Source organism: Tyto alba, unplaced genomic scaffold, assembly GCF_018691265.1.
Source record: "Tyto alba isolate M040663 unplaced genomic scaffold, T.alba_DEE_v4.0 Super-Scaffold_13, whole genome shotgun sequence".
Taxonomy (NCBI): Eukaryota; Metazoa; Chordata; class Aves; order Strigiformes; family Tytonidae; genus Tyto; species Tyto alba.
This window is the reverse complement of record NW_024881275.1, coordinates 4,418,888-4,438,634: the sequence shown is the minus strand read 5'-3', so window position 1 is coordinate 4,438,634 and position 19,747 is coordinate 4,418,888. Positions and strand designations below refer to the sequence as shown.

Here is a 19,747-nt window from a genome sequence, read left to right as displayed (position 1 = left end):
TTTTTCCATCTTTGTGCAGCTCCGACGAGATCTCAGTAGATATAAATTATTAAGCTTGCCTACACTTCAGTGTAAACTTTTTCTGAAAGTCTGCTTTCCTATTAATTGAAATAAACCCCGATGCTTTGTCTCAGATGCACACAGGCAGGTTTGGGGTTGGTTTGTGGATTTATTTTTTTTTTCCCCTCAGTTCAGTCCACGCTGTATCATCACCACCACCGTCATCTTCATCATCACCAACTACCACCTTTATTTTTAAGGCGAGTTCATTGCAATGAATCATTTTGCAAAGTGGAACTCAGCATTTCCAAATAGCTTTGTAAGAGACAGAAAAAAAAAAATTCTCTTAGACCAATTAAACGTTAGCTGGTCTGGGTTTCTCTTTTTTTTTTTTTTTTTTTTTTTTTTTTTTCTATTTATTTAATCAACATCAATAGTTGCACATGCATTGTTTACCATCAGTGCTATTTCCTCTGTGCAGCGTCTGGCTATCCATTCTGTACCATCTGACAACTTCATATTTTGGAATGAGTATGCCATTTAATTTCCTCCACTCCCACCTTCAGCTGTAAAAATGTTAAATTCAATAAGCATTCCTGACCTTTCTCCGTTTTTACTGTCTCTTGCGGTAGTCTTTCATTTTCACACGCTGTACGATGATCTTGAAGGAGTTTTTACTTTCGGTTATCTAGCTTTATGAAGACCAAAACACTCATACAGCTAGATAACCAAAGATAACAACTCGCTTCCCTCAAAGCTTTTTTTTTTTTTTTTTTTTTTTTTTTCCTTGCTAGAATCCAGATTCTTTCTGACAAACAGGCGTGTTGTTTCCTCCAAGAGTACTAGTGCTGCTTTAAAATATTAATCCTTTTTTTTTTTTTTTGCAATTGTGACCTGGTTTCTGTGTCTGTGTGTATGTGCAGCTAATAACATCCAAAAGAGAGCTGTTGCCTTCAAAGTTTATTCCGAACTTTTTCGTTCAGCCAGTAATTTCCGGCAGCGGTAGCCCACAATTCGTCTCTTGATACCAGAAAATAAAACCAGCTATTAAGGTGCGTCAAGCTGCGTTAAGAGTGAGAAACATCCATCCCTTCACAGGCCTCTATTTGCATTGTAAATCGCTTCGTTCTCACGAAAGACTCTTTAGCCTCTATAAAGACGTAAAGCCATCGGCAATTTCCAGCGCAGTGTCAGGAGGAAGAAGGAAAAAAAAAAAAAAAAAAAAAAAAAAAATCCCGTTTCAGTAGAAAGTGACAGGGTGACTCGAGGATGCGGCTCCTGATCCCTTTAGAATATGCACGGCATAGAGCTTTTTACCAAATGGTGGCAGCTTGATTGCAAATATCTTGCATGCGTGTGTGTTTTAGGGGGGGAAGATCCTCGCTTTCTCGGGGCTCCTAGAGCTGGGGAGGAGAAGATGCGGTCTTGCCGGCTTGCTGCTGCCCCCGGTCTGAAAGAAGGAGAAAAGGGCCATCATTGGAGGGCTTTCAGTGCCAAAATGTGGACCAGCCCGGCAAGGTCAGAGGTCCTGGACCGCGGGAGACCAAGGTAATGATGATGTCATGAGAAATCTCAAGTACACCCGGCTATTGATATGCATGAGCGGCCGGCGGGACCAGCCCGTTCTGCCTCCAGCATCCCCGCCGCAGGGAGATCCGCCCGCCGCCTTCACCATCCTCCTCGCCAGCGCAGACAGCTCTAACATCCAGAGACTGGAAGCAAGCTCTAAGGACAGATAAAAGCGTGTTCAGACCCGGGGAGCGCCTTTGCCTGCGTTTCTCTTCTGGCAGCCTCCGCTTGCGCGGGAGAGATGCGAGGAGGGACTTTGCGGTGGCTCGGAGCGGGGCCTTGCTTTCTAAGGCCGGGATCAAGGTCTGTGCTACGCAGAGAGTCGGTGTGTAATTACACCGACAATTTGCTCCGCTGTGTCGCGCGCGCGTGTGTGTGTGTGTGTGTGTGTGTGGTGGGGCGGGTTTCTGTGTTATTTGGGTTTTGGTTTGTTTTTGTGGTTTTTCTTTTTTTTTTTTTTTTTTTTAAATGGCTCCGCATCCCAGCCGTGTTTCGAGCCTGTAGTGATTTGCAGGTGTTTACACCGGGACGGCTTGTGCAAGGCGTTTTCCTCTGCCTGTCTGCTGGGAAAGCTGCGAGCAGCAGGGCTCAGGCTATTTTATAGCATCCATACCCCCCCCTTCTTTCCCCCCTTCCTCCTTCCCTCCCTCCCTCCATCCCTCCCTCCGTCTCTCCCAGCCCCTGTGTGTGTCTGTCTGCGTTAGAATGCAACACAGGTGAACATTGCAGCAATATTTATCTAAGGCTGTATATTATCTGGCGAAATGCCTTAATAAAAACGCTGATTTATCGTTTATTTTTATTAACCTCGTACTTAGAGCGAAGAAATGCATGCCGACCTTACTCAAGGAACCGATGGAGGCAAGTCTTTCTAAACTGTTAGAACGCGTTATGTACAGTTTTAGGATTTAAGTCTCTCAGCTCCCCCTCCCCCACCCCCCAAAAAGAACATTATACTTTGAATTATTTAACAGTATAATTTGTATAGAATTTTTCTAAGTCTAAAGTGCAAACATTAAAGGTCTCTCGAGTATACGTGATACAATGAATCTTCTCACTGAGTTCTACCATATTTACTGTTGAAATTAATAAATGCACTTCAGTAGCTTGTGCATGCTTCAGTCAGTATAGGATACACACTGAAAAAATCAGCACAGACAGAATATGGACTGTTCCGCACTCCTAAAGGAAGCATGACTTAAAATCCATGCTGCTACTGTTCTTTTAAGATACAAAATAAAACACAACATATCATGTGCTCTGTATTAAATGCCACACTGCATTTAAGTATATTTGTTGGTAAATTAACCTCTGTTTGCATATGTTGATATTTTTAGGGGGAAATTTTTAAATGCATGGAGTTAAGCTGAAGTTGTTGTTGCTCTGTGTTGGCTACATAGGCTGCTTACATGATAAAGCATATGTGTGCTTGTGTGTACATGGGGGAAACATACACACACGTGTCAGTCTAGGCATATGTGTGTGCATGGGTTTGTGTTAAAATATATATGTAGGTGTATATGGTTACACTGTAAAATCACAGCTACATCAACCAGTCCATTTTTATCACAAGTTAACATTACAAGAGCATGAAAATGGGGAAGCAATCTCATTTGTCAGACAAGGCCCAGAATTGATACTGCCACCACGAAGTAATACACATACGTCGCTAATTTGCCCAATCTTGAATTCAGCAGCGATATTACTAACGAAGCCACACATTTGTGCTTCCAGATTCTCAGCCTTTGAAATGGAGATTTAAAAAAAAAAAAAAAAAAAAAACAAAACCAAACCAAAACAAAACAAAAAAAAACAGGTATTAGGTATTCTAGTATAGTGGGACCCTGCGATTTACCACCAGTGCTTTGTACCTGAGAGATGTAAGAGCTAATTTTGCCAGTGTTCTTTGTGGAAAACACAGAGCCTGGCACAAAATGGTTAGAAATCTTTAGATGCTGCATTATTAGTTACTGACCTTCTCCACTACCTCTAGGGCTGTTCAGGCACAACAGGGGCAACCAAATCAGACATCCAATACATCCAGAGGCACATGATCATTTTGATATTATGTAAAACTCTAATGAGCTTTTCTGAATTGGCAGATAGAGAGAAAGATGTTTTTTTTCTGTCAATAGCTAGGGGCAGCAGTGTTGGTGATCAGGCATGTGCTGCACACCACAGGCTTGTGAGCTTATGCATTAAATTCTTCCAGTCAGAGGCATGAGAATTCAAGTTCTCCTCATGTACATGTGTATGTACACCAATGCTTATATAGGTATGTTTATAAATTATTCATATTAACACAGACGCATGCGTACATGTTAATGCATATAAAACATATCACCATGTCACCGGATTTACAGTTAAATGCAAGGTGTATTATTGCAAATGGGCATGTTCCAAAGATGCAAGATTTACCCTTAAAACACCAAGCCCTGTTCTCACGACCACCTCACTTACACACTGACTTGGGAAGTAACTGCAATACTCCTGTCACGTTTTGTTGACCAATCATTGGAGCTTCATCAAATCAAAAGAGCCATCATGACGATTATGACCTCTCTGCTCATTAGCCACATTACCAATTACATTTCCTAACTCAGACATCTAGTAGGGCCTCAAAGTCAATGAGTGTCCAGTAAGACCTGCTCAAAAGTCTTTGCTTATTCGGAATGTCACAAAAATGTAAGCAGCAGTTGTAAAATACATTTCCAAGACTGTGGTGTTGTCTGGCATGTGGAAAGTTTAAGCAATGTGTAGTCCTGAAATTACTGCCAAAAATATCACCTGAATTGCCAAAAGCAGCTCTTAACACTGCCTGATTTCTTCCAGTTTACATAATTGTATGAAACTCATTTATTCCAAAATCACTGTACAAATGACCTGCATATTAGAAGATATGGAATCCAAACATTGACTTCTTCCTCCTACCACCCTAATAAATTCCTGCTAATGGCCTATAGATTAGTATGTGATTGCCATGCTTGTTTTCTAATCTTTTTATAGGTCTCCAAATGGTTGTGACGTAAAGAAGAAACATCCTGCGTGGATTTCTTAAGAATAAACCATCTCTATTGACTTCAAAGAGGAATGCTTATGATTCTCTAATTATTGCAATCAGAGCCCCATCCCCACGCCAGCATCCCCACCTTTCACGGACAAGACACACAGGACCCCCCCTTCAGCTGCTGTGAGATACACAAGAAGGGTGTAGCATTACATAAATCCCTTTTTCACACTAAATTATGACAGAATTCACGTAGATGTAAACCACGGTACGCCAGTACAGCCTAGGCCAGCTTTGCCCGCAAAGCATCCCTTTCTTCCCAGCCAGGTAAGTCACTTGACCGGCTCGCCTTCTAATAAATGTGCCTCATCATTTTTTTTGTGACCACAATTCCATTTACAGGCAACTGCAGATTCTGTTATGTTGAACATATGGTATGTAAAGGGGTATCTGATACAAATCCAAATTACAAAATAAGAAAAGGCAGACTATTGAAAATTCAAAGTCTCAGGGGAAAAAAAAAAAAAAAAAAAAAAAACAAAAAAACAAAAAAAACCCACAAAAACCAAAACAAACCGCAGACAGTCACTAATTACACGTGGAAATACTGCGTGCTGTTAAAGAACACCTATTCATATCTGTAGGTAATGCATATAATATCGTCTGACTTTTATTAAACAAACAAAAAAAAAAATTACCGTTTCTTGTGATTGTCACTCTCTGTGGTTTGTCTGCGTTGTCTAAATCTGAAAAATAGCCAAAAAAAAAAAAAAAAAAAAAAAAAAGCAAAGGATCGTAATTTAAACACTTTCAGTGTTTGGTTCTTGTTCATGAAATATATGCGAGCAGGTAAACCTATGTGTATTCAGAAGGTGCCGAATATGTTAACTTCTGAGATTATTAAATAAATTGCTAAAACGTTTGTCTGTAGATTAAACGGGGAAATAACTAGCCACATTTCCTGCAGATGATCTAACGTGACACAAAACAGATATGAGTAATGTACTCTGGTATGTGCAGGGTTAAATGTGGTAATCAATATTTACAGGAAATAATACGAATAATATAATTTAAAAAAAATCATCATTATTTCTGGACAACTACACTTAAAAATGAAAGGTTAAGAACATTGTTTGGGGCTGCTTGAATAGAAGTCACAAAAACTACAGGGGCAGATATAGGATTTGCATACTATAAGCTGCCAGCTACTTAATAAAGGATGGAGGCTCCACCTAGCCTTCAGTTCAAAACATGCAAAACACATTAAGCCAGCGTTTCCCCGCCAGATTTCCCAGCTCTTCCAGACCGCCGGTGTCCTGAAACCGGGATCACCGGGAAGGCATGCTCTCTATTTACAGCCCGGCGAGAGTATCAAGAGCCGCGGGGGTAAATAAATACAAAGTAAGCTACTCGCTTTCATTGCATCATATCGATTACATCAGCGTCGGCTAAAAAAAAAAAAAAGCATGTTGTTGTTGTGATTATTATTATTTCTATTATTATTATTTTATTATTACTATTATTACTACTACTACTATTTGCCAAGAAGGAACCGAGTCCTTCTCTTTTACGGTCTCACAGACCCGGGGTGGACCGGAGTTGCGGAGGGATGTTACTTTTTTTGGCGGGAGGGATGGAGGGATGCAGTGGAGCACCCTCGGACGAGCCCTCCGCGCCAGTGACACCCGGGGACTGGGTCGGCGGCTGTGCCGCCCTTCCCCGGCCCTCCCGGGGGCCCTGACAAGCCCCCTGCCCTCCTCGAACACCCGCAAAGGTGCGGTCCTGAGCCGGGCTCAGCAGAGCCGGGCCTGACTCAGCCTGAACCGCGGCCCCTGCGACGCCTCGGCCGGGAAGAGAAGAGCGGCAGGAGCATCACGCGTTTATTAAACACCCACTTCGGCGCGGAGGGGTGCGTGTTTTGACCGGGCTGCGTTTTGGATAACCCTGGAAGTGATGGCTACTTGCTCTGAGTCTCTGAGTGACCCACTCCGTGCGGAGGTAGCAGATGGGTTAGCTGCAGCGAGCAACCCTTGCACCCCCGCCAGCTGCAAGACATGCCTTGGGCTTCTCTCTCCTTCTTCTCCCTCTTTTTTTATTTCTTTCCACCCCTCTTTTTTTTTTTTTTTTTTTTTTTTTTTTCCTCAAAAGCTCGAATATATAGAGGCCACAGAAATTACTTCCTATACTTCAGCCCTCTGAATGCTGGTTCCCGTGCCTTGCACACTGTTCGAGGGCACCCAGGCATTGCCAAAAAGCTCCCTGAAAAGCCACGGCTCTGCTTTACCCTGGCAGCCTGCCGGATAATTAGCAGTTCCCTCACCTCACTTCGCCCCACGACCAACAGGTTTAGCATCAGGCGCACAAAATCGGCTCGCCGGCCTGAGCCGCTGTCTCAAGTTATAAACCCTGCTTTATTAATCAAATTTCCGTCGCCAGGGGCGAGTGGAAGCGGCCGGAGCCCACCGGGGTGACCCTCTCAGGCTGCTCGGACAGAGGCGGCCCCAGCCCGGGCCTCTCACGGACCCTGGAAACCCCGGCCTGCCCGGGGCTCAGCATCCCTAATTTTGCAGGGAATTCAGGATCGGTCTATCCTCCCCACTCCCACCCACACACACACGCACACGGGGTACTTACATTTCTTCGTCTTTATCAGAGAAAGATTTGACCCCAGATCTAGGAGTTGAGCTGAGCCCCCGGTGGCAAACAAAGATTCCCACAGCCAAGCCCCCTCGGAGCAGAGAAAGCTTTTTCACGTCTCCAGAAATTCACGTCTTTCCCCTCGCCATCCCTATTTAAAAGTGCCGCTTAGCTCCACGGTGTCCTTCTTGCGCGAAAGGCCCTGAAAGAGTTAGAAATCTTCCATCCAGGAAAACGAGAAAGAAACGCAGAAAGTTGGCTTGGGTTTGGCTTTTTTTTTTTTTTATTTCGCTTTTTTTTTTTTTTTTTTTTCCATATTTCTTCCTACGCCCCGGAGTAGAAAGTGAAGTGTTGTATGTGAAGCTCTGCAAGTTTTTTGGGGGGGTTGGCCAAGGTCTAGTCCAGCCCTCTCTGCTGAGGAGGACGTGCTCTGAAATTCAACCAATTTCCCCAACGCTTTTGTTGCTGATGAACTGAAGCCCTATTGTTCATCCATTGCCACGGTCTTTTTCAGTTCCTACTATACGTTATGCGTTGCCAGAGATAATGAATTTGCACCAAAAACCTCTCATAGTCCCATTCTGACAGTCGGAACAAATTAGAAATGTCTAGTCTAAAGAAGAGCAATGGCTACCTTTTCCGAGAGAAAAAGGAAAGCGCGCATTTCTTTGGAAACTTAAAAAAAAAAATGCATCGAAAGGTCGAGTTTTCTAAGGTGTTTTCGTCCAGCTAACTTCTGAAGAACAGTTTCTTCCGAGTCTTCTTTTTGGGAGGCACTGCCATTTTGTGTAACTTTCGTCCAAACCAACCAGCCGGCCAACAGCAGGGGGAAAGAGAGGAGAGAAAAAAAAAAAAAAAAAAAAAAAAAAAAAAAGGAACAAAATTAGAAAAAAGTCATGGTGCTAACAAAAAAGACTCTCTTCCCATCCCTGCTGTCATGCAAACTTGTAGCGTGACCTCTCGTCGCTGGAAGGAGTGTGTCCTAAAGAGCTACCGGTTCTTTCTGTCCTCTCTCCTCCATCGCTCCGGGTTTGGAAACAGCGCGAAAACAGCCGTCAAAGCCCCGGCTGGGTTTTAGGGTGCGGGAGGCGGGCGGGGAGCGGGGGGGCGGGCTGGGAGAAGTTTGGGTGTGCGCCGGAGCGGGAAGGGTGCGGGGAGGGAGGGATGGAGGAAGGGATGGAAGGGGGAGGGAGGGAGGTGGTGCGCGGCGAGGGAGGGGGGGGGAGCAGGCCGGCTCCCCCCTGTCCCTGCCTGGGGGGGGGATCGTGATGGCCCCCCACTCTTGGGCGGGGTTTACACAACGCCCCGGCCACGCGTGGGCAGGTGTCAAGGAGTGTGGGTATGTGTATGTGTTGGGGGGGGGGGGGGAGATGAGAGGGGAAGGGGCGGGCGGGGGGAGGGGCGACATTCAAAATTTTTTATATATATATATATATATATATATACACACACACATCCTACACCCGCGCACATATATATGCATGTGTCTGTATAGCTGTATATGGTGCCAGATGGGTGTCTCGCCCGGACGGGCGGCTGCAGGGAGCGGGGGAGGCGCTTCCACCGTCCCCGAACGCGGATATTTCCGCGGATTCCCGCGGGGACAGCCCCACCGCGGCACCCGGGCATCCCCCGCCGGCACAGCCCCCGGGGACCCGGCGGACAAAGAGATCTCTGTGCGGACCAAAACGCAAGCCCGGGGTGAAACGAGGGAAATCAGGAGGGAGCCGAACCGTGTGTGTGTGTGTGTGTGTGTGTGTGTGTGTCCCGCGGCTACACCAAAAAAATTGCTGAGTGGGTTTATAAAAATCAACATCGCTCCTCCCGCCTCCCCCGGCTAGAAATACACTATTTTTCGCTCCCTAGCGTGGGGTTTTAAGTTAAGTTGAGATGTCTGAATGGAGAAGCAGTGCGTAAGCGTGCGGGAGGGGTGGGGGGTGTGCGGGGGGTGTGTGCGAGGTTTGGGGGGGTGCGGATGTGCAGAAGCCCGCTGGCAGCCGGTTTGCTGTAGGAGTGGCCGTGCCAAGGTCCGGAGAGATGCTCTGGAGCATCTCACGGCATGGCCAGCACGTCAGTAAATAAGGTCGGGAGGAAAAAAAAAAAAAAAAAAAAAAAAAAAGAGAGAAATTCGGGTCCTCACAGAGAAAACACACCCCCACCCCTCCCCGCTTCCAAACCACCGGATGGGCTTCATCCCTCCGGCATGAAAGTCCCCCGGCTCTCAAAGTTCTCCAAACATCGTTGGACACTAAAAGGTTGGGGGGATGAAGGGGGGAAGGGGGAGAGAGCGAAAGAGGAGCACAAACCGCTCCCGTCCCCGCTTACACCGGCACCCAGTCCCCGCTTACACCGCTCTTCCTCCCGATAGAAGCGGCTTGGGGTGGGGGGGGGGGGGCGGGTTGTGGATCTCTGCAAAGCCGAGGGAGCGCCTTTGACTTCCAGATCAGACCGGCAAGGTCTGAGACTAGATTTACAATCCCGTGTCCCCCCCGTCCCCCGCGTCCTTCACCCCGGCCGGTGGCACCGACGGTCGCCGACCCCCCCCTCCCTGGTACCGCGGTACACGGCGGAGCACCGCTGACCGCCCCCAGTCATGCTTGGCCTCCGCTGGCTCAACACGCCTATGTCATGCAGTATTTTGGGGAGGGAGCAGTGGGATTTTTTTTTTTTTCGCATTATTACGATTATTATTATTTTAATTGGCCAGATTTTTCTATTTCCCGCTTGTCGCCTGATGAAGAGAACCAGCAAATAACGACCCATTAAAAAAAAAAAAAAAAAAAAAAAAAAAAAAAAAAAAAAAAAGGCAGGACGGGCTCGGCGGTGCTCCGGAGAGGTGGGCTTTGTTTTGGGGCCGCGCAGGGGGGGGATGTGGAGGGGCGGGCGGGCTGCTGCTGCCGCCAGTGCTTCATTTAATCGGGTAGGGACGCGGAGCGGCGCGGCAAAGCGCGGCCAGGAATCCTGCGCATCCGCGGAAGGTGCCTGCCAGCTGCCTCCCCCGGCGCGGAGCATCGCGTTAGCGTCTCCGCGGCTGCGCCCCCGCCCCGCGTCCCCTCCGTCCCCGCTTCACGTTCAAGGTTTAACGGCGAGGTCACGTCCATTGACGTCAGCTCGAGGCATACTGTACGTCCGGCTACATTTGCATACATCAAGGAAATTAGGGCATTAAAAAAAAAAAAAAAAAAGAGAGAAAAGAATATGCAAATTCCACTGCTCGGAGAAGAGACCGAGGACTCCGGGAGCGATCGCCCCGATTGCGGAAGATCCTAATTAACGGAACAAAAAACCCGGGCCTCTCCTGTCCTTCCAAACATCATCATCATCACCATCGCCAGCAGCAGCAGCAAAACAAACACCCCCGAAATGAGCGATGTGGGACGGGATGGGCGCTAAGAAGAGCCCGGCGGGGAGCGAGCGGCTCGGCCGCTGCGCCATTCTCCTCTCCTCCTCCTGCTCCTGCTGCTCCTCTTGGCTCCAGCGTGTATTACTTTTAATACTGATGCATATGTAAAGGTATATTTGCATTTTTTTTAATTTACTAAAAGTAACAGACTATTGCTTTTCCTTTGATCTCTCCGTCTTTTTTTTTTTTTTTTATCCTTTTAACTACCCTCTCTCCTTTCTTTTTTTTTTTTTTTTTTTTCTTCTGTTTCCCCCGTCTTTTGGCGAGACTCTGCTGTGTATGTGTCTTTATATTCAGTTTCCTCCACGCTTCTGTTTGTATAATATTACAAAACATGCATGGTGCTAATATTACAAATCAAGGTGCACAAGATGCTTATTGGGTCTTAAGAGGAGAGGAGGATCTCACTGCCCTGTTCAGCTATCATACCGCTAGCTCGAAACTGGAAGTTTGATCGCCTAATTAACTTCGTATTAGGGACAAAAAAAAAAAAAAAAAAAAAAAAACAAACACCAAACCCAAAACCCAACCCTCCCCCCCTCCCGAAAAAAAAAACTACCCAAACAAGAACAACGAAAAAAATAACCAACAAAACAAACCCAAACGTTTTAACATATGGAGTGGTATAGATAACGGGTGTTAGGGGGACTGTTTCAAAGGATTTATAATATTGCACTGCTGTATTATGGCCTATAAGCACCCTTATATCTGCCTTGATTTCAGGAACCTTTTATTTCACAATTTTCTCTTAAAATGTGTAGACACAGTTACGGAGAGCTTTCTCTGAGGGAGGCATTTTGTATGTTCTGTCTTAGGTGCTGCTTTATTAAATGTATTACATCTAATTTTAACGTGTGTAGCCTTAAACCTAATTCTTCACAGAAAACGCATTTTTAGAGGTTGTTTTAAAATATTGCAAATATCATTACTTTTGCTTTATCCAAAAATCCACAGGCCTTGTATTACATTACAAACACTGTTAGCACATTGTGATTCACCTTTATGGGGAAATTCTTACAAGAAAGAAGAGTAGTTGAATTCTGATTAAAAGATGGAAGGCTACTCTGTTTTTACAGTCCAAGCATGTTATGTTTTTAAACCAGCAACGTTATTCTATATAAAACAACACCCGCCCACACACACATTTTCATTTTTTATCTCTTTTTTTTTTTTTTTTTTAAATGAATGTCCAAGTGCATGCATAGATAATTAGTTACGCTATGAATGACTTACCTGCATGAGCGTACAGGGCAAGAGTTAGCCCTCCCCAAAGATTGTCATGCCTTTTTTTTTTTTTTTTTTTTTTTTTAATAAAGAGCAGAGTATCATGCTCGGTCTGTATTACTCAGTGTATTTCACCACATATACACTTTAATTCTTCGGCGTTTCTTACGGTGTTTCCAGCGCTACCTCTCGCTCCAGCTTTACGAGCTCTACACTGATGTGCCACCCAATAAAAAGCGGTCAGATGGCTACACGTAAAACATTAAAAAAACAGCAACAACAGCAAAAAAAAAAAAAAAAAAATCCAAAACATCCCAAGACGACAACCGACACTACCATCCGCTAGGTTAGCTCTTACCTTACTACACATAGCAATAAATGATTAGGAAAACACCATTTCTACACGTTTTTAACAAGCGCGGGTGCCGGGGACTCCGCTAAATCCAACTTCCCTCCCCTGCTTTTAATTAGGGCACGTGCAGCCCCCGCTCCCCTGCGGACCCCCATTAACATATCCAGAGAGGCGGGCGGGCGGAGGTGAATGGGGGGGGGGGTCTGTCCGTCTGTCCGTCTGTCCGCCTCCGCAGCGCATCCTCCTTCCCGCCCCTCCCCCCGCGACGGCCGCCTCCCCGCTTGCTCACCCCGACGGGACGGGACGGGGGGGGGGGGTGTTTTGGGGGGTTCGCCGCTACCGCCCCCGGAGCAACACCCCCCCGCACCCCCTCCCCCGCCGCTGTCGGGATGCCGGGGGTCCCGGCCACAGCATCACACCCTCCCTCTCCCCACCCCCCTCCCGCGTTACCATACAGCGGCGGCGTCTCAGTGAGCCCCCCGGGGCGGGGGGGGGGGGGGCAGTGCGCGGGGATGGCTCCCTCCCCCCCCGTCACTTGCCACTTCAACGACAACTCCACGGGTGGAATAGGAACAATAAATACCGTGTGTGTGTGTGTGTGTGTGTGTCCTCCACGCCCCCCCCCCCCCCGCCCCGTGCACTTTACCTAACACCGGCTATTGGCAGATAAAAACGCGGGCGCGTATATTCCGCTGCGCACCTGCAAGTGATCAAAATGCCGCCGAAGTTGGCGATTTCACGGATTTCCGTCAATGAGAAATAATTAATTCATTAAATAAGTAAATGCAGAGAAGCACTAATAAGGCTCAGATTTGGGGGAGCCGCTACAGCACAGCCGCGGAGGTGAGACAGGGTGCCGGGCTGAAAATAAATGCATGCATGAAATAGACCCACTTCTTCACCCTCACCCTCGACCTTTTTTTTTTTTTTTTTTCCTCCTCCCAATACTTTGAATACCCAGGCTCCTATAAACCGAGTATTCAGCATTTTACACTTTGATTTTCTCCCTTGTCTCTTCAGCCCAATCTCTTTTATCAAAAGGTAAATAATCGGAACTGCACATCGCTCTACACGTAAACATACATGTTTTGTCATTATTTAATATTACTGCAGAAAAGTGGAGATGCAGTTATAGAGGAACGTCAGGTTTGTGGGGGCTTTCTGTTTTTTTTTGCTTTTGTTTTTTTTTTTTTTTTTTTTTCCCTCGACTGAAACAAAAAGTGTGGGATAGTAAACATATAATACTAGATGAAGTAACGGAAATTTGGCATGAAGAATTTTTCCTTTTTTTCAACACTGAAAACAGCTGAAGTCAGAGTTTTCTGCCTACTCACAGACCAAAAAAAAAAAAAAAAAAATCATAATCTCAATTCTTTACACAAAATCTTCCAGTGCGGATACACCCTCACGGTACACCTCCTTTGAAAATAATAAAGAACACCCTAAAGGCATACCCCTTTGCTTTGGTTAAGACAATGCGCCCTGTTTTTTGCTAGAAAGGTAGAAACCAGGAGAAGCGGCAGGAGAAGAGGGGGCGAGAACTGCAATACTTTCCTCCAGACTTCAAATAATCGCTAGATGGTGAGATTTCCGGGGAGTGACGTACAGCAAACTCTTTGTTAGGGGCGTTTTAGTGAGCACGCAGATCTTCAACTTCACCCCGAGCCCGGGATAAGCGGCCGAAGCAGCTGATTTTCCACGCACGACGTGTTTTTGGCTTCTGAGCACTGGCAGAAGCGGAACGAGCCCCATTTTCGCGACGGCCTTTCTGCTTTTTTATTTCCCTCATCAGTTGATACCCGGGCATAAAATAACCCATCAATATAGGCGAGGTTGGAGATACACGGTTATTTCCCCGTTTTCCATAATTACGGCCTCACGGAGTCAACCTGCCTTTAAATTATTATTATTATTATTTATTATTATTGTTATTATTACTGTTGTTGCTGTTGTTGTTACCGTTGTTGTTATTTTTGTTATCATTGCTGTTATTATTAATTTAAATTGCGGTCTGGAGCCGCGGTGTTTTTACTTCCCCCCCCCTTCTCATCCCCCACCCACCGGCGGGCCGGACCCCACTTGTGCGCTGGGAGGGGCGGGGGAAAGTCGCGCAGGACTCGGGGACGGACGGACGGACACCCCGTTCCTCTGCGGTGCCTTTCCCACCTCCGGAGGGCACCGGGCTCCGGTGTCTCCCCCGTCCCACCCCCGGCGATGTCCCCCCCCGTCCCCCCCACCCCGGTCCCGGTCCCGGCGGCGGGGGAACAGCGACACCTGCCGGTGCCCGCGGCCCCACGGCCCCTCCCGGGGGGAGCGGGGCTCCTCTCCCCAAATCCTACCCCTCCCCGCCTCATCTCCAACAGAAAAATAATAATAAATAATAATTAAAAAAAAAAAATGAACCCGGCAGATCATCCCGCTGGTGGAACGGCAGCACCCCCGGCTCCCCCCACCCCCCCCCGTCCCGTCCCGTCTGTACCCCCTGTCCCGGCACCTTCCACACACGGAGGAGGAATTGTCGCCCCCCCCCCCCAATCTCCTCGCCTCGCGTGTTTAATTGCCGGGATCAAAATATGGTCTCGCTCTGTGGGTGCCTGTGGGAAGAAAAGCTGGCTTTACAGACCGCGGGGGAGGCGGGGGGGGGACGGCTGCAACGTGCTGGGTAACGGTAATATTTCAATATTCGTCCCTGCAGAATGGCCCCAGTCTTGATTTAATTTATACCAGTGCTGCGTGAAAAGACCTTTTTCTCGGAAGTACTTCCTGGCTGATGGCACCAGGCTTTACTTTTCCCCGATTCTCCCTTCCTCTTTCTAATAACAATAATGAAAATGAAAGGTTTGATGTCACCGAAAGGCATATTTTTTTTTTTTTTTTACGAGCAGGAACGGCAATGAGGAGCTCTAATCGCTGTACGTTGTCAGAAGCAAGACGCACTCCCGAGAAGTTGGAGGTTACGTTTGACTGGATTAACCGTCACTTTTGGTGCTGTTGTCATTTTGGTAGTTCATTAGCCGATGTGCTTCGATAATTTATCTCTCAGTTCTTCTAGGAGTTCTGGTTGTCTCGTACCTCAACAGGCTGCGGGCGGAGGAAAGAATAACCCATTTTTCCCTGCACCTGCAGGAGTTTATTTCTCATTGCCAGAAAAGAAAAAACACAAAAAAACCCCCCAACCAAACAAAACACAACGTGCTGGGCTTTTACAGTGAGGAAAGTCTGTGGGTGCACGAACACCGAATATTTATATTAAAGGGTGGCTAATATATGCCGTTGTGAAAACACGCGTGGCGTGGCTGCCCCTCGCGTGTTTCGGCTGCCGTGCTGCAGGTACCAGCGCGCTCCGAGGCAAACCAACAAAACTTGGGTGAATCTCGTAAAACGCGAGTGTAAATTATTTCCGCCCCCCCGCTGCCCTGGGTTGTCCTTCCTAGCGAAGGTATCTCTGCGCAAGGACTTGGTGGGTTATCTGAGCGCTGGTGTCGCTCGGGGGCAGTGGAAAAATCTGCATTAAAAGCAACGACACCCCCCCCCCCCCCGAGGGTCTGCAGAGGTGCCTGGGTGCACCCCACTGGGGGTGGGGGGACGCGACAGCGTCGTTTGTCCGTCTCTCCTTCTGGGGAGGGTGTTGTCCTTTTGTCCTGGCGACACCCTGATTTGTCACTTAAAACGACGGCCACACATCTCATTCATTTTGCCCTGGTCACGCCGCTGTTTCCACTCCCCCCCCCCCCCCCCCCCCCCCCCCCCCAGAGCCCCCCCCCCTCTCGCCACAACAGGCCGGGCTGCCTGTATCGCATCGCCCCGCCGTGCCTTGTGGACGGACGGACAGACGGACACCGATGCTGGGGCGGGTTCCCACGCTCCCGGAGCACCCCCACATCCCCCCGAGCCTGGACCGCGGCACCCTCCTTAAAACCTTGTCTTTTTTTTTTTTCTGGTGCGCATGCCTGTTGACAAAAAAAGTTTCAGAGCCCTTCCAGCGCATCCCCCGGCACGGGTATCAGGGGCAAACCCACCCCCCCCCGCCCCCGGGACATGGAGCAGGGCAGACACTCAGACCCCTTCGCCGTGAGGCACTCCCCCCCACCACACACACCTCCCACCCCTGCTTTCTTCCCCAATTTTCAGCAGCGACGAGGGAATCGAGAAAGGGGAGATGCAAACCCGCCGTCCTGCTTTGGCGTGCCGACTGACGGACGCGTACAGAAGGACGGAAGGGCGGCCACCCCACCTCCACCTCCCCTTGCAGAGCACCCCAGGTCCTCCCCTCTCTCCCCCATCCCCCAAAAAACGCTTGGCGGGAGCGGAAAGATCTGTACCCAAGCTGTAAAACCTTCTTTCCCGCGCAGGAGCTGAGCAGTGCCCCATCCCCTTTGCGGGATAAACCGTCACACCCCCAGCAACCACAGGAACGCACCCTCCCACCTCGCCCCCACCCTATTTATTTTGATTTTTCCCTCGGGGAGAGGAGGACACACACACACACACACACGACACACCGCTCGCCCGGCCTCTCTCGCTTCCCAATCCCCCCCCCCCCCCCCCACGCCGGTGCGGTGCGATGCTCAGGGTGTGGGTGCCCCACGGACCCCGAATAGGTGACACCCCCCCCCCCCCCCCACGCCGGTGCGGTGCGATGCTCAGGGTGTGGGTGCCCCACGGACCCCGAATAGGTGACACCCCCCACCCCCCCTTCAGGTGATCAGGTTTGTAATCCAATCGCTGGTGCTCGTGTAAATAAGATTTGTCGCTGACGGTAAGAAATTGGGGAGCGGGAAGGCGGGGGGGGGGGGGGCGGTGTTAAGGAGAAAAAGGGGCGGCAGAGGAATCCCCCCCCCCCGCTCCCGGCAAGGACACGTCCCCAGTTCTCCTACCCCCCCGCCCCCCAGCATCCCGCTTGATCCGGACCTCAACTTTCACATCCTCCCCCCCTCCTCCCCCCCCCCCCCCCCCCCCCAAGTGTTTTCAGGAGGCCGACTAAGAGCTGGGGGAAGTGTGTGGTGTTGGGGTGCCCTGCCTCGCCCCCAGACCCGAACACACTTCCCCCCCCCCCCCCCCCGCGGGAGTGTGACGGTACCGAGAGCGCATTGCACACCCCGCTGCCCCCCGCGGTACTCACCCTCCCATCCGCATCCGCCCGGGAGAAGATTCTCCATCCCGGCCCTGCTCGCCCCGAGAAGGGAAGGGGAGACGGAGGGACGGATGGGGGGGGGGGGGGGGGGGGGGCCGGCCACGGGTGCTGCCCCACACCGGGCCGCGACGTGGCTCCCCCCCCTCCCTTTCATCCCGACGTTTCCCACCCAATCACCTCCCACCCCTCCACACCGCCCCAAATCTTACAGCCCCGGGAGACGCGGACACGTCTATCGAGGGAGCCCCTCCTCCGGGACCCCGGCCCGGCAGAGCGAGAAGTCGGGGCTCAGACTTGGGGTGAGGGGGTGCTGAGGGATTCAGGTTTGGGGCCAAAAGAAGGAGAAAAAGCCCAGGGACTGCCCAGCAGGACGCCGGCCTCATGCCGCGAGTGGGTTGGCGGCTGGGACGGGCATCGTCCCCCCTCCTTCTTCTCATTACTATTATTATTATTATTATTATTATTATTATTATTATTATTATTATTATTATTATTATTATTATTATTGTTGTTGTTGTTGTTGTTATTGTTGCTATTATTGTTATTATTATTGTTATTATTGTTATTATTGTTATTGTTATTATTATTGTTATTATTGTTATTATTATTATTTCTACCGACACTGCTAAAGAATGAGAAGGGCCCCCGCGAACGGAGGCCGGGGCTGGCTGGGACGTTCGGGGGGAAGGTGGGCTCTGCTGGAGGGGCAGCCCTCCCCCACCCTCGGGGAGATGGGGGGGGGGCGGTCCGGGCGAAGGGCTGCCTGCGCATCGCTGCCGCCCCCCCGCCGGTTCCCGGGGAAGGGCAACACCGCAGGCCCCGGCGGTTAATGGTACAGGGGGGCTTGATGAGCTGCATCGCCTCTTTTCCCCCCTCGTTATAACAGGGGCACGCTGCCAGCCCACCCCTGTCCGTGGGGGCCTCGCCCTGGACGCCCCCTTGAAACTTGCACTGGTGCAAGCCGTACCGAATGCCTCTCCAACCGCTCGGCTGAATATATATATATTTATATATTTATTTTTATTTTTTTCTTTTTTTTTTTTCCCCGGCGAATTTCTCCCACAGGTTCATCGAAAACTTTTTTTGCGTTGGTATCGGTCAGGGACCGCGCAGCCCCGACGTGCCCGGGATCAACCCCCCCCCCCCCCCCATCTGTGATTGCTACATCTGCCACGATTTGCACGCCAGCGATTTCATCATGCTGAGCCTTCTTCCTTCTCTAATGCAAATGACGGCAAAATACGATTTGCCATATAGCTAATTGGAGCGGGGTACTGCACATCAGCAAGGCTGTGGTTTCTGTAGGGTTATGAGAGTTCCGTCTCTACACAGAGTGAAAAACAGCAAACGCTAATATTTGCCAACACATTTTGGGAAGTTTATACCTTATATAAACTATATGCCCATAAACAAATAACATAATGAGAGATTGTACTAATGATATAAAAATAGAATTAATAAGACCTACTTTATATTTAAAACCACTTTGCACTAAAATAAAAGTAAATCTCTGATGCTTTAGCATAAACAACAAAAAATAAATATAGTAAACGTCTTATATTATGTCCATAATTCATCTTTAATTTCGTATCGATTTTGGTGTTATATAAAATTATTAGTATGATAAATACAAGCAGCTAAGTCAGGCTAAATGGAGAGCTACTATTATTTAAAGTATCAAAGTAAAATCCATCGAATAATGTTGTTCACTATAATGAGCATGGAAGCTTTTTCCTTGTAATTTGCTTATTTTCAAAACAGAAACTAAAACGTATTAGAATTTCCTTTCAAATCAGAAGGGTTGACAGTGGAACAGCCGTCTGCATAGTCTTGCTGTAATGTGCCACTACCTGAAGCTCGTAAAAGTGAATAAGCAAGTTCCTGAATTTTCATTTCCCCCTCCTCCCCCCGCCCTTACCCTGTCTATAATCACTGCTATTGATTACACGTACACACTGCCTCGTATGGACTATCCATTATTTGATGTCTGCCTCTTTCCAAACCCGTTCACGCTCAGGTTTATTCTTCTTCAGAGTAGTTACTAGATATAATGACAACGCCTGCATGCCTTTTTTTTTTTTTTTTTTTTTTTTAATACTGATAAATGAAAATTGTTTTCGACTGCAAACATGAACTAAGCTTTTTCTGAGGTCTGCTCCAATGAAGTTAGACATCAGCTGCTGTCGAACTTTAAGAATTCAAGTGGGGAAAAAAAGTGGATTATTAAGCAAGGAATAATCATCAAATTAGTTCAGCCATTGAAATTGGTGCAAATGATTTTAAAGGGGCAGAATTTGGCCCAGCTGTTCAAGTTACAAGGGTATTTGGCTGTTTTAAAATGTAGCTCTCAAACTCATCCCCCGTTAAACATACATATACGTATATGACAGGTAAAAGCAAAGTATTGTGCTTTTCGAATGA

The 19,747-nt window shown here is 48.3% G+C and overlaps 1 long non-coding RNA gene across 5 annotated transcripts in view; it reads right to left on the bottom strand.

Annotated features, from left to right (window-relative positions):
* The window catches only part of LOC116962030, a 127,215-nt gene extending 109,821 nt beyond the window's left edge, over positions 1 to 17,394 (bottom strand). For 3 of the 5 annotated variants that reach the window (XR_004407325.2, XR_004407324.2, XR_004407326.2), the window contains exons 1-2: positions 7,211 to 8,378; positions 5,275 to 5,322 (exon numbers count right to left, since the gene is read on the bottom strand). This is a non-coding gene — a long non-coding RNA (uncharacterized LOC116962030). Of the gene's footprint in view, positions 1 to 5,274; positions 5,323 to 7,210; positions 8,379 to 12,642; positions 12,718 to 17,314 lie in introns of those variants that run through there. The other 2 variants (XR_006164874.1, XR_006164875.1) reach the window with 2 other exon arrangements.
* Between the last annotated feature and the right edge of the window lie 2,353 nt (positions 17,395 to 19,747).